Raw genomic sequence first — 20294 nt, 5'->3', positions numbered from 1 at the left:
TTCGATAATCGACTTCTTTGCTAGTGCTACTTCATTTGGCAAACTAACAATGGCGATTTGCACTCCTCCATGCATATTCCCCTTGTTTTTTGTGGCATTCTGCTCCATATCTCTTCCCATGCGATTATTATCTTCTGCTTTCTCGCTGTAAGGACACAATGGACTGACAATCATCGGACGACCATCTGGAGTTGTCCAACGCGACCAAGAGGGGAGAGCTATCCAAAAAAACATAACATTTTGGTCCGTCGACACGCGTTTGCTTGCCTCTTTGATAATCTGACTCGGGAATGTGGCGGGGGGAGTCCATTGAATACTTCAGCCCCTCACGTGTTATTTAAGAAAACCTCATATGTCCTTATATAGATGCGTAGGACCGCACTGGAACCTGAAGATACAATGCAAACTAAAGCTGGAGATGAAACCTTTGGGATTCCCACCCTAACTTGGCATCCCCAGATCTTAAAATTGGAGGATGCTTCGCTGAATTTAGGGAGACGGAAGGAGGGAGGGAATCTTCAAATTAAAAAAAAATTAGTTAACTGAATCCATAACTTTTATTCAAGAGTGATACTAGTACAAAAACCGAAAAAACAACAAAGCAAAATTTCAAGTGTACTTAGATGACACTAAGCTTTATGCTGGTACTGACGGCCATATTAGAAGTCTGTTGCAAATAGTAGAGATGTTTAACCGTGATATTCAGATGAAATTTCCAAGCCATCCGCAAAGGTAATCACGAGTCGCATGTCGAACATAGCATTGGCGACCTCCACATCGAAACTATGACCGCGGAGGGGATGAACCTGCCTCGTGATATTGGAGACAGGGGCGTGGTTGCCGTGGTGGCACAATATCACCGCCAAGTCAACTCGCGGCGCGCTTATTTTCACAACAAAGAGCAGGTAAGTCCCTTGTATGCGGCTGTTTGTAAGGCGGACTATGGGCTGACTCCACTTAACTTCAAGTTGAATAGAAGTTGTTGGCAATGCCTTGAGCACGTGAATTGTTTTTGGCAGCCATTTGTTGATTTGCATTTGTCGAACAGATGGCTGTGCGCTGGGGAATTCTTTGCTGGGTGGGAGGGATTTATATGTGCCATTCAGCGCGGCATGGTTACCTGGCTTCAGAATTCACAATGAAAAAGCTGGCGGAGAACGACCAATGCAGAATGTGTGGTTCGGCGTTAATTAAATCACTTCACTTCCTACTCCGAAATCCATGCTACACTCATAACAAATACGAACCAAAAAAACTCTCCTTTTGTTTCCCATTTCCAAAACTTTCCACTCACAACGACCATCCTTTTCCCGCAACAGACAAGAAGCCAGTCTTCAAGTCAGTTGAACTGCTGGTTCACCCTCGCTCAGTTACCCAATGTGCTGAAGGGCAGGCGCATCGCAATCTGCAGTGACAGTCAAGCTGCACTGAGGGCATTGAGCAGTCCTTTGATCACCTCGAAAATCGTTCAGGAATGCAGAAACCATTTGAAATCTATGTCTAGATTCAATACGGTGGAACTACTCTGGGTACCTGGTCACTGTGGCATAGAGGGAAATGAAATCTCGGACGCTTTAGCGAAAGAGGGGTCAATCTTCCCTATGCCGGGACCGGAGCCAGCAATTGGGGTATCGGTAGCATTGGCTAAATCTGTTTTCAAAAACTGGGAACAAGTTTCCCATAACGACAGGTGGCAGAGCTTAAATGCTGCTCGACACACCAAACTTTTCCTGCTAGAACCCAACATACGTACCGCAAAGTTTATCCTGTCGAAAAGCAGGAGGACTTGCAGGTGTATTGTGGGCATTCTGACAGGCCATAATTCACTAGCTGGGCATATGTTCAGAATAGGAATTACCGAAGATGATATGTGTTCCTCCTGTAATGAGGAAGCGGAATCCACGGAGCATTTCCTATGTGAATGCCCCGCCTATGGACGCATCAGGCATCAGATCTTTGGTGCCGATGTCCTCCAATTGCGACGGGTAGCATCACATCCACTAACGGAAATCCTGCGATACGTTAACGAATCCGGAATATTCCGTTAGACAGGGGAGGCGAGTACAATGGGCCAACACGGCCTGAGTGCTCAGAAGCTGTAGCTTCTCCCCCACCATACACACACACACACATACCCAATGTCCCGCTAGACCTAAGCTCAATATTCTTAGTCAACTGAGACAACGACAAAGCTGCTTCGAATTTTTCCCTATTTTGGGTGGATCAGTCCTGCCTCGAACCGGCCTCGTTATAAAAACAAAATTCCCAGCGTCAGTTGCATTCGCATGCATTTCGCCCCAGCGAGAAAGAAACGTTGGAAATTTATTAAATTTATTTCTAAAATTTGTGTGCAACATGAGCGAGCCTATGTGAAGGCAAAGGTTAATGATCGTTTTCGGAAATATTGATATATTAAAAGTGGAGAAATAAAATTATGAAGAAAGAAATAAAAATGATATTTCAGAAATTATTTTTTTATATAAGTTAGCGCCGTGATGGGAATTAGGAAATTAGAAGGGGAAGCTAAGGGTTGGTAAAACGGGAAAACGAAAAATGGTGGGAATTAGCAAATACATTTCCTCGTCAGCTTGTTATCGGATACGGACACTACCCATCTACCTTACCTTGCTCTGCTGTGTAAAATATCTGCTGACTTTTCGACGGATCTATTTCATATCTCCTTTCTTTGAAATAATTTTTATTTCTGGGCGGATCTTCCTTTTGCCCTTTTTCTCTTGTGCCTATCAATATCCATTATTCGAAATTCGGAGTGTTGGATTTATCCGCTTTGGCAGGTGTTGGGACCGCAGTTAAGAAATTACTCACTTTCAAGGATGTTTTCGCTAGCTTTGTTCAGTAAAGAGGCATTGCCCTTTTTGACAACTTGCTAGGATACCGCGGGTTCACCAGCACCACCCCTACTTCGTTTTCTCTCTTGTTGGCCTTGAGTAGGTGTCACCTTCGTTTTCAGCTTGAATATCGGACGTTTTTATCCTTTGGTGGTCTAATATAGGGCAGACCCCCGATCAAAAGCTGAAGGTTTTGATGGATATTCCACCTCTCTATGGTGAACTCATCTGCACCAAAAGTGCGCCGATCCGGGGACTATACATATTTCTTTGTGGGTCCCGCAGCGAATCTCGACTGCAAAAGGATTTCGTTGTCTACAGTGGTAACGTCTCTAACTTGGAATTCTTCTTAAAAGGAGCTGGAGTTGATTGAATTTTCGCTCCACAATTTTTTTTTTTTTTTGCAGTGTTAGATGCAGTAGCTCTGGTTCCCATTACTGAGGTGCTATGGTCGCTGGATATCGACGCCAGCAAACCCGTGCCGTGAACCAATCTCGTTACTCCTTCTCTATATTTGGTGTATTTTTCGGAGTATCTCCAACATAGCCAATTTTTATCTACTTTTTATCTACATTTGAAAAGCTATTCCATTGGAAGCAAAGAAGCATTGTTCTACACAATTTTCACAAGTATGAAGTGGTTCCATGTGTAGAGTGCAATGCGAACTTCTACGTTATTTGTTTTATGATTTCGCCAATAAAGTAATGTTGCACCAAATTTGTTTCTTTTTCAGCTATGAGTTTATTTGGATAAATGAACAAATGATTACAATGTCATGCAGAAAGAATGGTAGTTGCATTTGTCGATACTCATTTTGAATGCATTCATTTTTCCATAATTTGCATTGATCAAATCATTGCACTGGGATGGGCAGAACGGCGAATATGCGCAACAATGTTCTCCCACCACACAAATTCAAACAAGAGGACGCGTGTTCTTGGCTTCTGCGTTACCATTTCCGACACGTTCCTAGACCGGGAACGCTTGCTGCTGGATCGTATGAATATTCTCATAGTAAATGCATGGAACAATCCTCTTGTGTCTGGCGCATTAGGTACTGGGCACGCTACCTGCTGGATCGTAAGAATATAGCTTTAGGTTTGATCATCGTTACAAATCTGCGCCTTTACTCTAGGATCTATCGTTTGGTCGCCTTTAGGGCAGTATTTACAGTGAGCAGAAAAAAGTGGCTCATTTGATGCATGAATCCTGCAGTTTATGCGGAGTTGCTACTTTCACTCATGGGAATCCGAGAAATTTTCCAGGATGTGGAAGAAGGAGATGATCATTAAGATCTCGATCAAGGTCGTCCATCTTGGGTGAGACAGGACTGTATATTGTCACTAATATAATCCTTCTCGTTATCGATGGAGTCCTTTATGGTGCCTTGGCCGGAGGGTAGAGACGAGTTTAATGGACCACATCATCTTTCCTTAAACATCATGACTACGTTCATTTTATTTGGAGCTAGCAAATCACCGATTCAAGCACCTTGGCCAAATCACTTTGAATTTGGAGGAGGGCAGAAGGACTGGACTGGAGATAAATGCCAGCAAAACCAAGGTTACAAGTCCGATATGTCATCGAATTTTTCCTGTCTAAAATCACAACCAATATATCATTTATAATGCTGTAATGACAGTAGTAGATATATACCACCTCATTAAATCTTTTTTGCTCCTATTCTGATTTTTTCGAACCCCATAAGTAAGTAATCTTCTCAAAGCTGAAATGGTGTATTCCTAATTATCTTGTACAAGAGATCACACTCACTCATCGCTGGGAGCTTAGGGTGAGCTGAGAGCGTACCTAGCTATTCATGGATCGTGTTGCTATGAAACGATAATCTCCTTTTCACCGAGGATACAGCCCTGAAAGGGTTATAATATAAATCGTCTGCTAGTTGTTTTCCCACCGGAAAATCTTTTTCCCAAAATCACAGAAGCAGCTAAAAATCCCCAAATTTCCTCAATCTGATTCAACAAGTTTTTCAATCCCCAGTTATCGTCTCGTATTACTTCATTCCGTTGCAATGAAATGAACCCTCTGGAGTTGTGTAAATACTCGTAAACAAGAAATAAATTGGAAGCAAGTCCATTTGGGGAGATGGTTCGGTTCCCTCCGCAAATGGCTGGGGCTATCGACGTTAAGACAAATTAGAGATGAAGCCAAAAAGCTATTACAAATTTGTAATAATGGTTTACGTTAGGATTGAGATTAATGAAAGAGTCATTTACTTTTGTTCCCGTATCTTTTACGTTTCTGCAGCTTCATCTGGTATCACGATTCGCTTTAGTAATTAAGGTAAAGTATCGAAGAATTTAGGAAATTATGTTTGTTTAGGACGGCCTTTCCGGGACACCTGATATTTTTTCATTTTGCAATTAATTTGATGATTCAAATGTAGAATGGATTATTTCAAGATTAATTAAGGTTAGGGATTGGAAATGTTTCCATGTTTTGAGCTCATTTAGAATGGATTCACCAAATATCTGTTTAGAATGAAATCTTTGAGTTTTGACTCTCTAGGAATTATTTATCTTCGATTTTTCTATAAGTTGAGATAGAAGCTGCGCGAGCCATGGCTTCAAGCACTCAGATCCTCTATTAAGCCCCTTGTACTATCCTCTAAAATCACCTATTTAACGCCCTCCTGATTGCGGAATTCGCAGGCTTTTACGAACGTCTTTTTGAAGCAACGAGTTCGCAAATTTCCGATTTCCAATCTATTGGTTGGTTTACTACATATGTCACTCAGCACTAAATAGGGCTTCGAATAGATTGGGTCCGCCAATCACCAATGGCGGACCGGGCCAATTGGAAAGCGCCAATTGGCCAGCCAGTAGTCAGGCAAGCTACCAAATTGAAAAATTATATGACTTGCGTTTTTGTCCAGGACACAGGCAACTCATCAGACGCTGCCTCACCTCTGCTCTAGGACCGATGTGGTATTTGCTATTTCATATAAATCTATAAACGCGTCATAGGTATAACTTATGGTCGTCGAAGCTCTACAGCCCATTTCCGGCATTGGCCTTGGGGATGTCCTTTTTCAACGATCTCGATTTATCGATCGCGTTAAAATCAATAATGCGCTGCCTTCGTCAATAGAATTTGCGCAGCGTTTTCATACCGATCTCCGTCCTTCTGTTTTCCCTGCGGATATTTTTTAGGTGTCACCCATACGATGAGCGTGACCAACCTATTCCAACTTCCAAAGTTTGATTAACTCGGAGACGTCAAACATAACAGCATAACACAGGTCTCATTATCGTTTTGTTTACTCGGAGTTTTTTTTTATCCCGTGTATGCAGCTGGTTTTTAAAATCGGCAATACCGAGTAGAAGGCTCTGTTTCATTATTATCAACGGCGCAACAACCGATATCCGGTCTAGGCCTGCCTTAATAAGAAACTCCAGGCACCCCGGTTTTGCCCTGAGGTTCACCAATTCGATATCACTAAAAGATGTCTGGCGTCCTGACCTACGCCATCGCTTCATCTCTGGCAGGGTCTGCCTCGTTTTCTTTTTCTACTATAGATATTGTCCTTATTGACTTTTCGGGCTGGATCATCCTCATCCATACGTGATCCGCCTACCGTAACCTATTGAGTCGGATTTTATCCACAACAAGACGATCGTGGTATCGCTCATAGATTTCGTCGTTATGTAGGCAACGGAATAGCCCATTTTCATGTAAGGGGCCAAAAATTCTTCGGAGGATTCTCTCTCGAACGCGATCAAGAGTTGGCAGTTTTTTTTGCTAAGAACCCAAGTCTCCGAGGAATACATAAAGACAACATCATTGTCTTGTACAGTAAGAGCTTTGACCCTATGGTGAGACGTTTCGAGCAAAACAGTTTTTGTAAACTGAAATAGGCTCTGTTGGCTGCGAACAACGGTGTGCGGATTTCATCGTCATAGCTGTTATCGGTTGTGATTTTCGACCCTAGATACGAGAAATTTTCAACGGTCTCAAAGTTGTGGTCTCTCATCTTCATTGTTTTCGTTTGGCCTCTCCTTCGTAATGCAATATACACTTCTGAAATCATTGGGTTCTGCGGCACCTTGTGCACCAGCACAACAGCAACTTCCCTTTTGTCATGGGGCACAGTACGTTGAAATATCGGTATCGGAGTTCGAGGACGATATGCTCGATACACTCGCAGCGGTAAAGACCTTGCGTTTATCAATCCGCTTCTACGAATTTGTCATATATCAGACACTGCGACGTTCCTTTGGGATGTGCCCGGCGACCTGCATAGCACACGAGATAAGGGCATTTTTGGTGGCAATCCAATGGTCATTGATATTGTCATACGAGTTACTCAGTATATCTGCAATCGTCAATTGGTTCATCCAAGCGGCCGACATTCAACTTGTAGAGTTGTTGCTTTTCAACCCTACGGGAAGCAGCGGACGCAACAAGCCTATGAACGTAAGCAACCAGCAGATAGTGATCGCTTTCGAAACCGGCAGCACCTCTCTTGTTATAGACAATCTAGAAATATCTCCTAATTCTACTACTAATCGCAAAGGGGTCGATCTTATTGCTCTTATGGTGTCCGTCAGTTGAAACCCAATTGGCAGACTCTCTGGTCGAGCAACGTGCCATTATGGGGCGGTGGAAGTTGCAGAAATCCAGAACCCTCCCGCCATTATCGTTACGGTTGCAAATACCGTATTTCCCCATCACATGTTTGAACAAGATGTCGTCAGAGCCCACCATGACATTCAGATCACAATGTCGTCTTTAGGGATCCTCCCCTGAACTGCGTATAAATGCTCGTAAAAAGCATTTGATAGGCCCAAGCTTAATAGGAATGAAAGGACCGCGTGTGCAGTTGCTACCCGAGAAATAATCTCAATGCCCTGGGACCTATACTACCCTTTGACAATTATCAAAGGGAGCGTATAACACCTGTGAGCCGTTTCGGTCACGTTGCTCCCAGGGCAGAGGTGAGGCAGCGTCTGATGAGCAAGGTAGCCGTCTTCGTCCCTCCTTTAACTTTGGGTGTTAAACCCAAAAAGAGGAGTCCGTGAATCATCAAGAGTGGGAGCGAGTTGCTCTCCATTTGGTCCGGTCCGACATCAAGTGGATACGGACTTTGGAGTCCTCAATCTTTAAACAGCTGCTTGCTTATTTGGAGCTGAGTTCTCAATAGTAGTTTCTGAGATGATCTTTGCCTGTGAAATCTGGATTAAATTTTCTAGGGAATTACTATTATTAGGGGCCTTCTCTAGCTTGTTGAGTTTCATTCTCTTGGTTAAAATTAACCAATATTACTAAAGTGCAGTGTTGCTTTAGAGAGAAGAGAGTTCCCAAGAATGGCATTATTAGATATTGCTTCGTAAAACATTTATTATTCAGGAACATTTTAATTTTCAACCCTTATACATTCTAAAATAACTAGGTCGACTTACAAGGGGGGAGGGGGAGGGCTGGATGCCTGACTATCCTTTTTCAGTCAAGTTTGGGTCTTACTGTTGGCAGAGTTTGGTAACAAATGCAACATTTTCGTTGCAGGTGGGGAGCGACTCCAATGCCCCATGAATATTAATTTTGAGCCATAATTAAACTTCGTCGACATCTCGACATGAAAATAAATTTGACAGAATTTTCCACCCCAACAGAATGAATAGCTAATAAGGACTAATAAAACTGAATTTATATATGCATAATTTGTCGGGATACACGAAGCAAGAAAAACATTTACAAAACATCTCATTTTCTATGGACAGTTGAACTTAATTAAAATTCTGACTCTAATCCTCCGCAAAACCCGGCATGAGTGGATACTCCCGTGTTGAAAACATGAAAAACGTTCACGGGTCAGAGTGGAAAACAACCAGAGAAAATATCCAATGTGCTTTGTTAAAACAGTTCACGTGATATCCTTCAGCTGGACCGCTCTTGAAAAAAAGTGCGTACCTTTATTTTGTTTTGGGGAAGTTGCGGGAACACGATATACCACATCCACCCCCGCTCGATTTGCGGCTCCGGTTATTTGCCTCGTGGCACTCTTACGTTGAGAGGGCCGAGTTTGGTCCTTCCGGGAGAATACCACGTAAAAAAGTATGCTCTGGTATGTTCGCTAATTTCAATTAGTGCAATTAAATGGGACACCTGCCATTCCGTGACATTACCACTAGTGCCATTGGTTAATTGAGGACGAGGTCTTCATTATGTTTGTATTTCAAAGAGCAAAATGGGATATTTGGGTGCTTGTAGACTTGCGGTGGAAGTTTAAGAGCAAGTTTTGCGTTGGAAAACGTCGATTCGACCATTTTATAGGGCAAATAGGAATGTTAGCGGCTGGAATAATTGAATTGAAATTTAATCCTGTGGAAGGTCCTGGAAAGTAGGAATGTGGGAGGGTTCGTCTTTCTAGTTTTTATCGAAACTTGTTAATTTGTGAATTGAAATGTGTCAGTTATTCTGACACGGAAGATGGACATTTCGGCACGTTGAATACATTTGACAACTTCGTTGATGAAAGTTCTGGGGAGTTTAACGTGAGTACCTGCAGTGAAGGCATAATCCCACGGTCCTCTTCGGACATGGATTGATTATGGGACCACAATCAGAGCCCCGCCATGCAAGCACAGCGGTCCTGGTTTATACTGAGTGCAGGCTCAGCATTCATACCAGTGGATGCAAGGTCTATCTAACACCTCTGCTGCAACTAAGGAGTACGGCATCCGAGTTGTACAGCGCAACTCCACCCTCGAGCTCCGAGGAGCTCTGCCCGCGATGTAGGCATAACCACAACCACCATGAAACTCTCACAAGGAGGCCAACCGCAAATAACCGGGCCGAGAACACATCCTCCAGGAATTCTTCTGGAGCATATGCTCTCAGAGGGCCATCCCGGTTCCCATGGTACCAGATAACCTCCGGTGAGGCTTCGTGGCAGAGCCATTTCAGATGAGTCCCTTGCAGACTCGGGTCTGATCACCCTCCTCGAGTACGTGGGGACGGAACTCCCCAACGGGGACAACTTCGTTGATGTGGGATTTTGTCGTAATACACTTAGGTACAGAAGTTTGAAAATGAATACTTAAGTCACTTGCAAAAACGCTACAAATGGAAGAACTCAGGAAGGCAAGTAACTCATGGCGATTTGGTGGTCATAAAGGAAAGTGGTCGCAGTACTTTGGACTGAAAATGGCACCCTGAGGGTACTGTTCGACAAGCAAGGTTGAGAACATTTTCTAGGGCGACGTTCCTCGGGTTGTGCATCAGTAGGTAATCGAGATTGGTTACGTCCGAGTAAAGACCTTTGATCTACAGTACGCCATCTTCACTTCAGTAAATTTGACTTCGGATCTTGGACTTATTAACGAGCAGTTGGAAGGTTTACAAAAATTTGTATACGTCAAGCAAAAGAAGATATTCAGGATTATTGTGATAGGTTAAAAACGCCAGTTGATATGCAAGCCGCTGAAACCATTAGGGAGCTGACAGCATTATATTAAGTTAAGAGGCTTCGAAGGACTATGTTAGTACTGAGCGTGCTGCTAGGGGCCTTTTGAAGGTAGATATCAAATATTTCGCGGGACTGACAACAACAGGTGCAATAGAGTACCTGAGTTATCGGAGCATTGCCATTCGCCACAACTTATAGGCAACGAAGCGTCATCAAGTAAAGATTGCTGCTTTAACGATTAACGTGACCATCCTCGAGTACCACCAAATTGAAGGACAAATCAATGAGATAATGGAGCAGTAAGGTGAATCAATGCTTAAACAGGAGATTATTTCGACAAGTGTCAAAGGAGTATTGGGGGAGATTGCAGCTAAGCACCGCGAATTGCGAAAGCTTCGGCCTACAAAGGAGTTAACAGAGTATGTGAGTAAGATCACCAACGAGGTTTCCGACATAATATTCCCAGAGTTAAGGGAATCAGAAAAAATCTTCGACGCTTACCCAATGACCGCATGGATTCAGGATGGGATGGTCAGCATTGATTATGAAATTCCACTTGCTTATCGGAGAAAATTTAGACGAGTAGCAGTCATTACAACTCCCGATCGAGAAAATAAGACTTGGGATCTTGAGGTACCGATTTCTTTCCGAAAATCATTTGTGGGTCCTGAAGAGGATAAACTCTTCTTCGAGTAAAAAAGCAGTGGAAATTCTGCCTCAAATCTATGAGCCCAGGCTGATACGCACCGGGCCATGCTGTACGCAAAAGGAATGGGTCACGGGGGTGTATATCGTCCATGTCACATCTAAGTTAGGGGTGCTATTCAAGCGGCAGGTGGAAAATGGACCTATTACTTGCAACGGCATCCAACTAAATATCTTGGAACCTGCAGCTTTGTTTGAAAGGGATGTCTGTACCCTTGATATCGCTTCCTTCGACATTAAAGAGATTTCTCGTAATATAACGGAGAATTGGACTGAAATTTATGAGATAGTAACGCCGCATTTCAATTATTCTCAATGAACGTCAGTTTGCCCAATTTCGACGGGTCAGTTATCAAAGGCCTGAAGCAGGAGCTTGAGGTAGAGATTGAACGAACAAGTATTGTGGCTATTGCTGGGTTTTCTTCTGATGGGAACACTGGGTTGGCTGGCCAAACGGAAGACAGGGAAAACGGGGCGGAAGACTTGGAAAAACTCATCAGACGTTGTCTTACCTCTGACCTGGGAGCAGCGTGACCAAAAGTAACAACAGATGGTAATCGCTCCATTTAAAAATAATCGCAAATACGTAATGGGTACGAATTATATTCAAGTGAAATCCGTCATAAGTTCAGACCTAAACCAGGCCGAATTGAATTTTTGTTGAGGATGCTGGGAGTTCTGAGTCCGCACCCACTTGGTGACGGACCTGATCACGTCGGAAGCAACTTACTTCCCGCCACGCGAAACTTGCTAAAAACTGTGCAATTCTCGCTTCTAGCAGGGACGATTTCTACTTCGTCCACAATCAGTTGAGGCAGAACATTCGATCCTAACAGAACAGGGATATGGGAGGCATAATCTGTTACAGGTTCAGCCTGTTTTCTCCCTCGTAATATACTTTTTATTAGATGTGGCAATTGCGAAAGCCCTTGGTTACCCTTTTTAGCATCAGGGCTTTTGTGTTTACGCCGGTCCTATCTTCCAACTGGAGAGTGCCGCAAACCACCGCTGAGACCTTTCGAGCTGACACCCCGCCCACTCCAGAAACTTCTATATTTTTTCTCCTCTTCCTCAGGCGAAGCTTTTTGACCAAATCTTGCATAATATTATTACTTTGACTTCCCTTGTCAGTGAGACAGTGAACTAGGATTCCATGACTATCTTTCGCCGCAAGCTTGACGACGGCCGTTGGCAGGATAGTACTGGAACAGGAGAGATATGTGGGCTGCACTGCCTGTAGATGTTTGTTTTCCCACATCATTTTTTAACCGGGTGAATTATAGTGATATGCTGTTCCCTGTAAATGTCGCATTTAAGGTACTTGCGCTTTTTGCAAGGCTCCCCTTTCTTATATTTACGTGAAGCACAGAAAATGCATAGAGAATGGTACCGGAGCAATCTTTCTTTCTCGTTGCTCTCTGCCAACTTGGGGCAACCGACTACCCATGCATATGAAACATTTTAAAAACGACGCTTTCCCCCCGCTTAAATTGACGAGAAGAGTTACCTCTTTTTGTACTTTCTTTCTGCTGCTGAAGTCATCACTTCGCTGCATACCCAACAGCGAGACATTATCATAAATCTATTTTCCAGAAACTGGCCAATCTCATCAATGGCGACGGGCATTTGGGGATTCCGCAACGATGTGTCGAACTCCTTGCGTGTCGATCTTCTTCCGTGTCAGATCAAAGGGGACGAATGGGATGTCTTCAGTTACGTTGTATCCTGTCTTGGTGATGGTTCTGGACCACCGAACGCATTGTGTCCAGTGCCATCCTAAGCGTTTTTGGATCCTTTTGCAAAATCTGATGGAGGTTGTCAAGTGCTTGAATCTCCTTTTCTACTAGGGCCCGCCGATTCCTATACCCTCGATCCAGGAAATCCCAAGCTAACGCATAACTTTCCCCATAGACCCCTAAGTGATCTGTCACTCACTTTGCACCCCCATCGCAGACCGAATTGAATAAGCTCCTTAAAGATTTGTAAGGCTTATATCTCCTTGAAACAAAGGGATTTCTGGGGCCGGTCGACTAGGTGGTGGTCAATAACTCCGACCCCAAGGGGCCAGGCACTCCATTGGCGGATATCTACTTGAGTCCCCATAATTGAAAGGTCTCATTCCCCGCTGCCTTGGCTGCGAGCTCCCCAATCACTTCCAGTCGATCCCATACTTTTATGGGGAGCTTCTCCCGGGCTGCCAGGTTTGTTTCATCCTTAAGCACCTCGCTTTCCACACCTATGGTATTCTTTTTTTCTCTTCTCGTCCCCTCTTTCGAAGCACCTCCACTACCTGTTTTTATACTATAGCTAGAAGGACCTTGCTGTCCCCCTGCCACGGGAGATGTGTGTACTCTTCTGAGAGCATTTTCCAGTCCCCGGAGATGCTTCTCGAAAGCGAGTGAACTTTCGTCGGTTACTAACTGCGCATTTACCCTGCTCACAAATTCGTTGGCTCTTGGCACAAACAGATCATATGCTCTTTTCGGTAGCCTTCTCCCCTGAATTCTTAATTTTCGCGGAACTGACGTTCATGCTATCGACGTGCTCATTTTATAGCCTCATTCACTCCGCAATCATTGCCTTGCTTTGCTCTGAATATTTGAAGAACCCGCTTTACTGCTAGATTCCAACGAACGGTCCAATCGATTCTCATTCGCATCTAGTTCTACTCTTAAATTCGAGCTCATACTAAATGCACATAAGTTAATAGACTAATCCCGACAGTCGTGTCCATGGATCCTGTTCTGAAAAAGTTGTTTTCCTGTGCTTCAAAGACTGCAAAATTAGGAAAATACTGAATTTTATATAAGGACCCGAAACTTGCTCACATAGACAAAGCCAAGCCGCGTTGACACGTGCATATTCTAATAAATATTTCAAGGATCCAAAAGGGATTCAAATCTATTTAAAGCAAACTCATCCAAAATTCAGTTCGTTCTGAATTTTACCCAGATTTTTCACTATCATCTATGTAGCAAGCAGTACGACCAAAGGTCCTTATTTATTCTTCACCCAATATCTCCTACATAAAAATTAAAATTTTCCGCAAATAATTACCCAACACATTTGCCTCCTGTTTGACATCAGATCTAACACAGAAAACCGAGCAGACAACCTGATGATGAAGGGATGCTTTGGTATGCAAATGAAGAGGAATCTGTCATGGTGGGAACGATGTACTATCGATAATTTGAAATGAATGGAATGCAAAATGAAATTAAATTGTACCTAACCCGGACCTAATTGATAGACCACTCAGGGAATGAGGAATAGATAATTTGACGATGCTTTCCATTTCGTCGAACTAGAAAATAACATAAGCTTTTGGTTGTGGGATTTTCTAACAACTTCAGAAATATTAATGGCAAGCTTAAGGAAATCAAATATCAAATAGGAAGGAAACCTTTTAGCAAAGTTCAGTCTCGGCCACCAAATGATCCATGCATACATCAAAATGAGTTTTATTGGATTTCCGTCCCTGCTGGCCATCTCCAGCTACACTTTTATGACCCTAATGGTTTCGTTAGCGTACACTTCAACGTCTTCAGGTTGTTTCGCGACGACATCCACAGCTAGCTCATCTTCGAAGCCGTTTATCGTGGCCTCCTCTGGCACGGGAAGGACAAGGACCCCATTGTACAACACGTTCCACCGGAGAGGACCCAACACTGAGCCCTGTGACGATGTACCGCTTGAATCCCTCATCCGTATCGTACCAAAGTGTCCTCTCCGAGAGGTAACTTTCGAGGAGCTTAGTCAAGTAACTAGAGACACCCCTTTTAGCCAGTGAGTTTTTATCCACTCCCAACTAGCGGAATTGAACGCATTTCAAGTTCAATTATAGGGAGTAGTCTATTGTAAATGACCCTTTCGAGCATCTTTCTTACCGTATCGATGAAGCAAATCGGGCGGTATGAAGATGGATGTTCTGGGTGCTTAATCGGCTTCGGGAGCAAAACTAGTTTTTGCCTCTTCCACTGGTCGGGGAAAACTCCTTCTATCATGCATGTTTATAGTACGCTGATAAACCAGTCGAGTCTGGTCTTAACAGCGAGTTTAAGAGCTCTATTGCGAACAGCATTCAGACCGGGTGCTTTGTTATCACCAATTCTCCGGCAATTTTGCACAAGTTCCTCCTCAGTTACCGTAGGCATCCAATGCTTCCTTGTATTGTTTGCGCTCTCTTTATCCGGGGGAAGAGCGCCATCACAATATCGACCAGAAGATGTGGGCAAGTAGGTTCTGGGATTCATCTTTTCATGTTTTTCATAACCACCACGTACGCTGTTCCCCTAGGGGCTTTGGTTTCTCGCCGAAGTCCGATCTTCCTCTAGATTGTTGGCAGATCCTTCTAGGTCGAAAATATGCATTCATTCCACCGTTTGAGCGTTTTTTTGCGAGGATCCGCCGCCTCGGCATAGCAACGTCGCATGCTCTCGTTATGCGTCTCATCATTTGCTCTACCTTTTCTGTAGTCGCACCACCGGGATTGTGGCATCCGAATAACATCTCTATGAACGTATCCTCCACAAACTTTTTCACGGACCAGCCCCGGTTTCCAGCTTCGCGGGAACGCACATCGCCGCATGGCCCATATGGTGGTCGCTATGAATATAATGCTCACTGACAAACCGTGCCCTTCTCTTCGCCAATGTGGTTCTTACATACTTATGTCAGATCGACTATTGAGCCCGAACCTGTCCCACGAAATGTGGAAACATTTCCCGTATTTGCAAGTACCAACTTTAGCTTCGCGAAAGCCTCGAGCAGGATACGGCCTCTAATGTTCGTAGTGCGACTGCCACAATCCACGGCCACGGGGTTTCGACTTCTTGCATTCGAGACTAGCATACCTAGCATTCCTTCGAATTCTGCTATCGTCGCGCTTGGTGGAGCATAGCAACTATATATGTAGGATACCCACGATTTTTGCCCTGACGAATCCGACTTCTGGAAACTCAATCACTTTTTGAATGGTTTGATTTCCACGTCCTTGCCGCCTTGCCAGTTACATCTGCAGTCCAGGCACCGATCTTATTATTACGATAAGGCTCGTTGATTATAGCAGTTTCGATTCCCTTCTCATAGATGGTCTGCGAGAGGTCTTGCGCTGCCTCGCAGTGGTTGAGGTTGATTTGTATCAACTTCATTTCTTTACTGCATTCAAGGCTCTCCTACTGCTGCCTGGATTGTGACAGTCGACGCCCTTTTTCCTCTTGCAAAGCATACATTCAGGCTCAGCTTTGCACTCCCTGAACATATGACCTTCTCCCCCATATTTTCTGCAACTTTTTGACCTGTTATAGTCACCGGTGCATTTCGCAGCAGCGCTTAAGGGGCACCTGCTCCCTGAGTCGGCAAACGACCCAACCTACTTTTACTTTATCTGCCGCCAACAGTTTGAATCTTGCAAGCCAAGTGGTCCGAACTGCTTTTCTAAGGCGTTGCGGATATCCTCCTTGGTCGTGATTTCATCAATGTCGTTACATTGTATTACAAACTCCTGCTTTCTGGCCCTTACGTGCTTCTTGTCCTGAAGACTTCTCCACCTTGCCGAGCAAATTTTCAACCGTTTTGCCCGGAGACTTCTTCAGTTCCAGCATCAAATCTCCTTTTTGGGAGCGTCTAATTCGGCTGACGTTTTCCCCAAGATCCATCAGCTCAGGATCGAATTTGACCTTCCTGAGGATATCGGCATAAGTCATATCATCTTTTTTTGGAGATGATAAATAATTCGGGCCGTAATCTTCTTTTATGTGTCGCATTTTTCTTTCCGCCAACCTTGGTCAATGCTTCCTTGGTTCCTTTTTGGGGCTTCAACTCCCTAGGGTCGATTGGAGCCGGTGCCGCAGTTTCCACAATTTTGGTAATTTTGCTTGCCTTCCCCTTTGCCGGTGAGAGGCCAAGTAAACCACCACCGAGGCACGCAGTCTGGGGATATCGACGGCCGGGAGCCTACTTGCCCACTCCCAAAAGCTGCCGGTACTGGTGTTCCGAGTCCCTGGACCGTCAATTTTTCTCCTTTCTTCGTCCATATTGGTTTCTTGTTCTGGGTGTCCTTCCCATAGCCACTTTTGGACTTCTCCCAACTACCCGACCTGCGCATAAACATGCCCATGCACGCATACCTCCAAATGACATTTAAGAAGCAAGGCAAGGATTGGAAAAGCGAATTATTGCACTTAGAATTTTTTACCTTTAAATTTGCAGGCTATCTACAAACAACAAAATTAGGTAAAATTAAAAAAAATATTAAAGATTTTCACATGTTTATTAAAAGATACTTTGCAATACATTGTCAAATTTTACTTGGATTAAATTCCTTTAAACGTTTTGACGTTTGATCTTTCAATCAAGCCTTTTGCCGGAATGCCTTCGTACCAAACCTTTTGGATTATTCTGTCTAACTCTTCTAAATCAGTCGGCTCCTCTTTCATTATACGCCAAAGGTTCTTCATTGGGTTAAGATCCGGATTGTTGCCAGGCCATAACATACAGGAAACTCCGAGTTCGCGTAAATAATTCTTTACCTGTTAAAAATTAGGAAAGGTAGGACAGTTGAAATTGCTGATTATTGTTGAGGATGGAATAAAAATTAAGGAAAAAATGATGCTTACTAATTGAGCTCGATGACAAGGAGCAGAATCATCTTGGAAAATCATTTGATCCACATGCGAAAAATGCTCTTCGAGGACAGGAACCAAATTTTCTTCCAGGATGTTTTTATAATCAATAGCCTTGATCGTCCCTTCAAGCATAGCAAATTGTCCAATTTGCTGATACGAAAAGCATCTCCCTGGTCACTGGATGCCTTGATGTTCGTAGAATACACTCATCGCTATAACGCTCTCCGGTCCTTCTGCGCACATACTGCATTCCATCATTGCGAGAAATGTTGAACTTCGTTTCATCTGAGAAGACCACATTCTTCCAATCATCAGCAGTCCAGCTTTTGTGCTCCTTAGCCACCTCAAAGCGTTTCCGTTTCATTTGAGCTGTCAAGCGCGGTTTCTTAGGGAGCCGGTGTGCACATATCCCAGCCTGTTAGAGCGTTTATCGTAGAGTCCTTGTAGAAACTGGTGTTCCTTCAAGTCCAACAAAATGTCTTCTAACGTTCTCAGCCGTTTTGAAGCGGTCTCTAAGACTAGGAGTCTTTAAGAGTTGATCTTCACTTGCACTTGTCTTTCTGTGGGCTCCTGATCCCACGTTTTCAGTAGACTAACCTTTCGGTTTTTAAAGTTTTTGTTTGCAAATCAAAACCTTATTAACATCAGTTCAATGTATGTCTGTCTGTCACACGCACTTTTCTCAGAAACGGCTACACCGATTGACATGAAATTTTTTTTCACCAAATATAGTCATGTTGGGTCTCAAATGAAATGTCTCGATTAATACTTTTCGAAGCTGTTTTGACATTTGTTGGCAACGAAGTGAGTGGGAGGGTGGAAAGTGATGTTCTGTAACGGACCCATTCTCAGAAAGTACCCAACCAAAAAATCTGGAAAAAAATATATGAAGTTATGTCATATGGCCGCATACACCCAGGCCTCACAATACTCTCCATATCGATATCTGCTCAAATTAAGTTAATAATAGTACATAACCATATTACTCACAGAAGAAGCAAACAAAATCTTTCATACCTGAAGCGCCGAGCTTCCGGTTTCCCGGCATGTTTTTAACTGCTGTCTGTCGCGTCACACCACAAACATATTACCGATGTAAAACCTTGAAAGGCGCATCTATTTACGCTAAAAAAATTTACTACCTGCAAAATAAAGTACCTCTGTTTCCATAAAACTTTTTTATTGAACTTTTATAGCTTGTCCACAATTCATTGGCCGCGACTATATATATTACATGCTGCGTACTAATAAATGCACACTCAAGTGTCTTAATAAAAGAAATACACAAAACCTTTCATACCTGAAGCGTCTAATTTTCGATTTCCCGACTTGTTTAATAAATGTACTCATTTGAATCCCACGAGTATCGGAGTCAGGAGGTCTGCGATAGCATAACCCGTAGCACGGCATGATCAAGGTCACTCACAACCAGGTATCATTGAGGCTCCGCTTGAATATAGTCAGTTACATAACACGCTGGATTGGTGGAAGTGTTTTTCGACTCCTCAGTCTAGATCCGTTGCATTTTGATAATAGTAGGGACACCTCGTAACAGCCTTGGTGGTCGAATCCTGAAGAGTCACATGTCATTCTCAGAGAGATAGGTTAGCTCCCAGGAAGTTATATTCCGCGTCAGTCTATCCTACAGTTTACTGCTTGACTCCACGGTTGAGGATGATCCAACGTGAAAAGTCTATAGAGGCAATATTTTCGCTGGAAAAAAAAGTGCTTGGTAGAACTTGTTTATGGTGGACCGATACCGTAGACTAGGGATATGAAATTAGTGGGCCTGGGCGTAGGACGGGGATTTGTGTAGTTCCTTATTAAGACAGGTCTAGGCCGAACGCTGGTTGCTGCACCGTTGATGATCTTCTTTTTCTTCGGCCTTTGTCCCGTTCACAAGCGGGATCGGCTCGTCGTAATCGGCTACGCCATTTTATTTTATCAAAGGCCTGATCTGGATATAGTCGTGAGGCCTTCAAATCACCATCCAGTGGATCAGTATTCTGAGCAATTCTGGGTTGTCGCTGCGTTGATGATGATAATCCGATAATCTACTGTCGTTACTGCGAATTTTAATTGACGTCGTTCTTTACAGAAATGCTTATTTACTCTCTGAATTAACTGGTCCATTCAAGCGTTAATTTACTGCAAAAATTGTTAAACCATTAATTTCGAATCATTCCGTATTCTTCACTTTGATTCGTTCTGCTCCTTTTCAATTGCTCAAATTCGAAACGTGCTTGGCTGGTTTGACAATGACAAATCATGCAGGAGTTAAACGAATTTTACAAGGCAATTGAGAGAAATTCCTCCAGACATGAATAGAGAGGTTAGAGAAAGCAATTTTGAAGTGTTTTGACTCTGGAATGGAGTAATATCGCAAAATGATGTAATTGATAAAGATACTTTCTTGCTTTCATGTTCAAACTTTTTCATATTATAGCTCCTTCCATGAATCGATCCATGTCCTTTTAAAAATATGAAAAACGAGCTCCTGAAAACGAATTGAAAAGTAATTCCAAGAACTGTTTACCTTCTGTCCAGACGTCCATTTGTTCCAAGGCTTAGAAGCCACTCACTAAAACGATCTTTTTTTTATGGCTCCTCAAGGGGCTTGGGTGACATGTGTCTATTTCTATTGAAAAGCTGGAAAACATGCATGCATCTGAATGAAGAAAACCT

The 20294-nt window shown here is 43.3% G+C and overlaps 1 protein-coding gene across 1 annotated transcript in view; it reads left to right on the top strand.

Moving 5' to 3' along the window:
* LOC119656483 (serine/threonine-protein kinase Smg1) overlaps nucleotides 1–20294 on the top strand; it is a 252671-nt gene that overhangs the window by 19100 nt on the left and 213277 nt on the right. The gene's annotated exons all lie outside the window — the stretch shown is intronic.

This window comes from Hermetia illucens, chromosome 5 (genome assembly GCF_905115235.1).
Source record: "Hermetia illucens chromosome 5, iHerIll2.2.curated.20191125, whole genome shotgun sequence".
Classification (NCBI taxonomy): domain Eukaryota; kingdom Metazoa; phylum Arthropoda; class Insecta; order Diptera; family Stratiomyidae; genus Hermetia; species Hermetia illucens.
The sequence above is the reverse complement of the archived record's forward strand: the minus strand, read 5'-3'. Positions and strand labels throughout refer to the sequence as shown.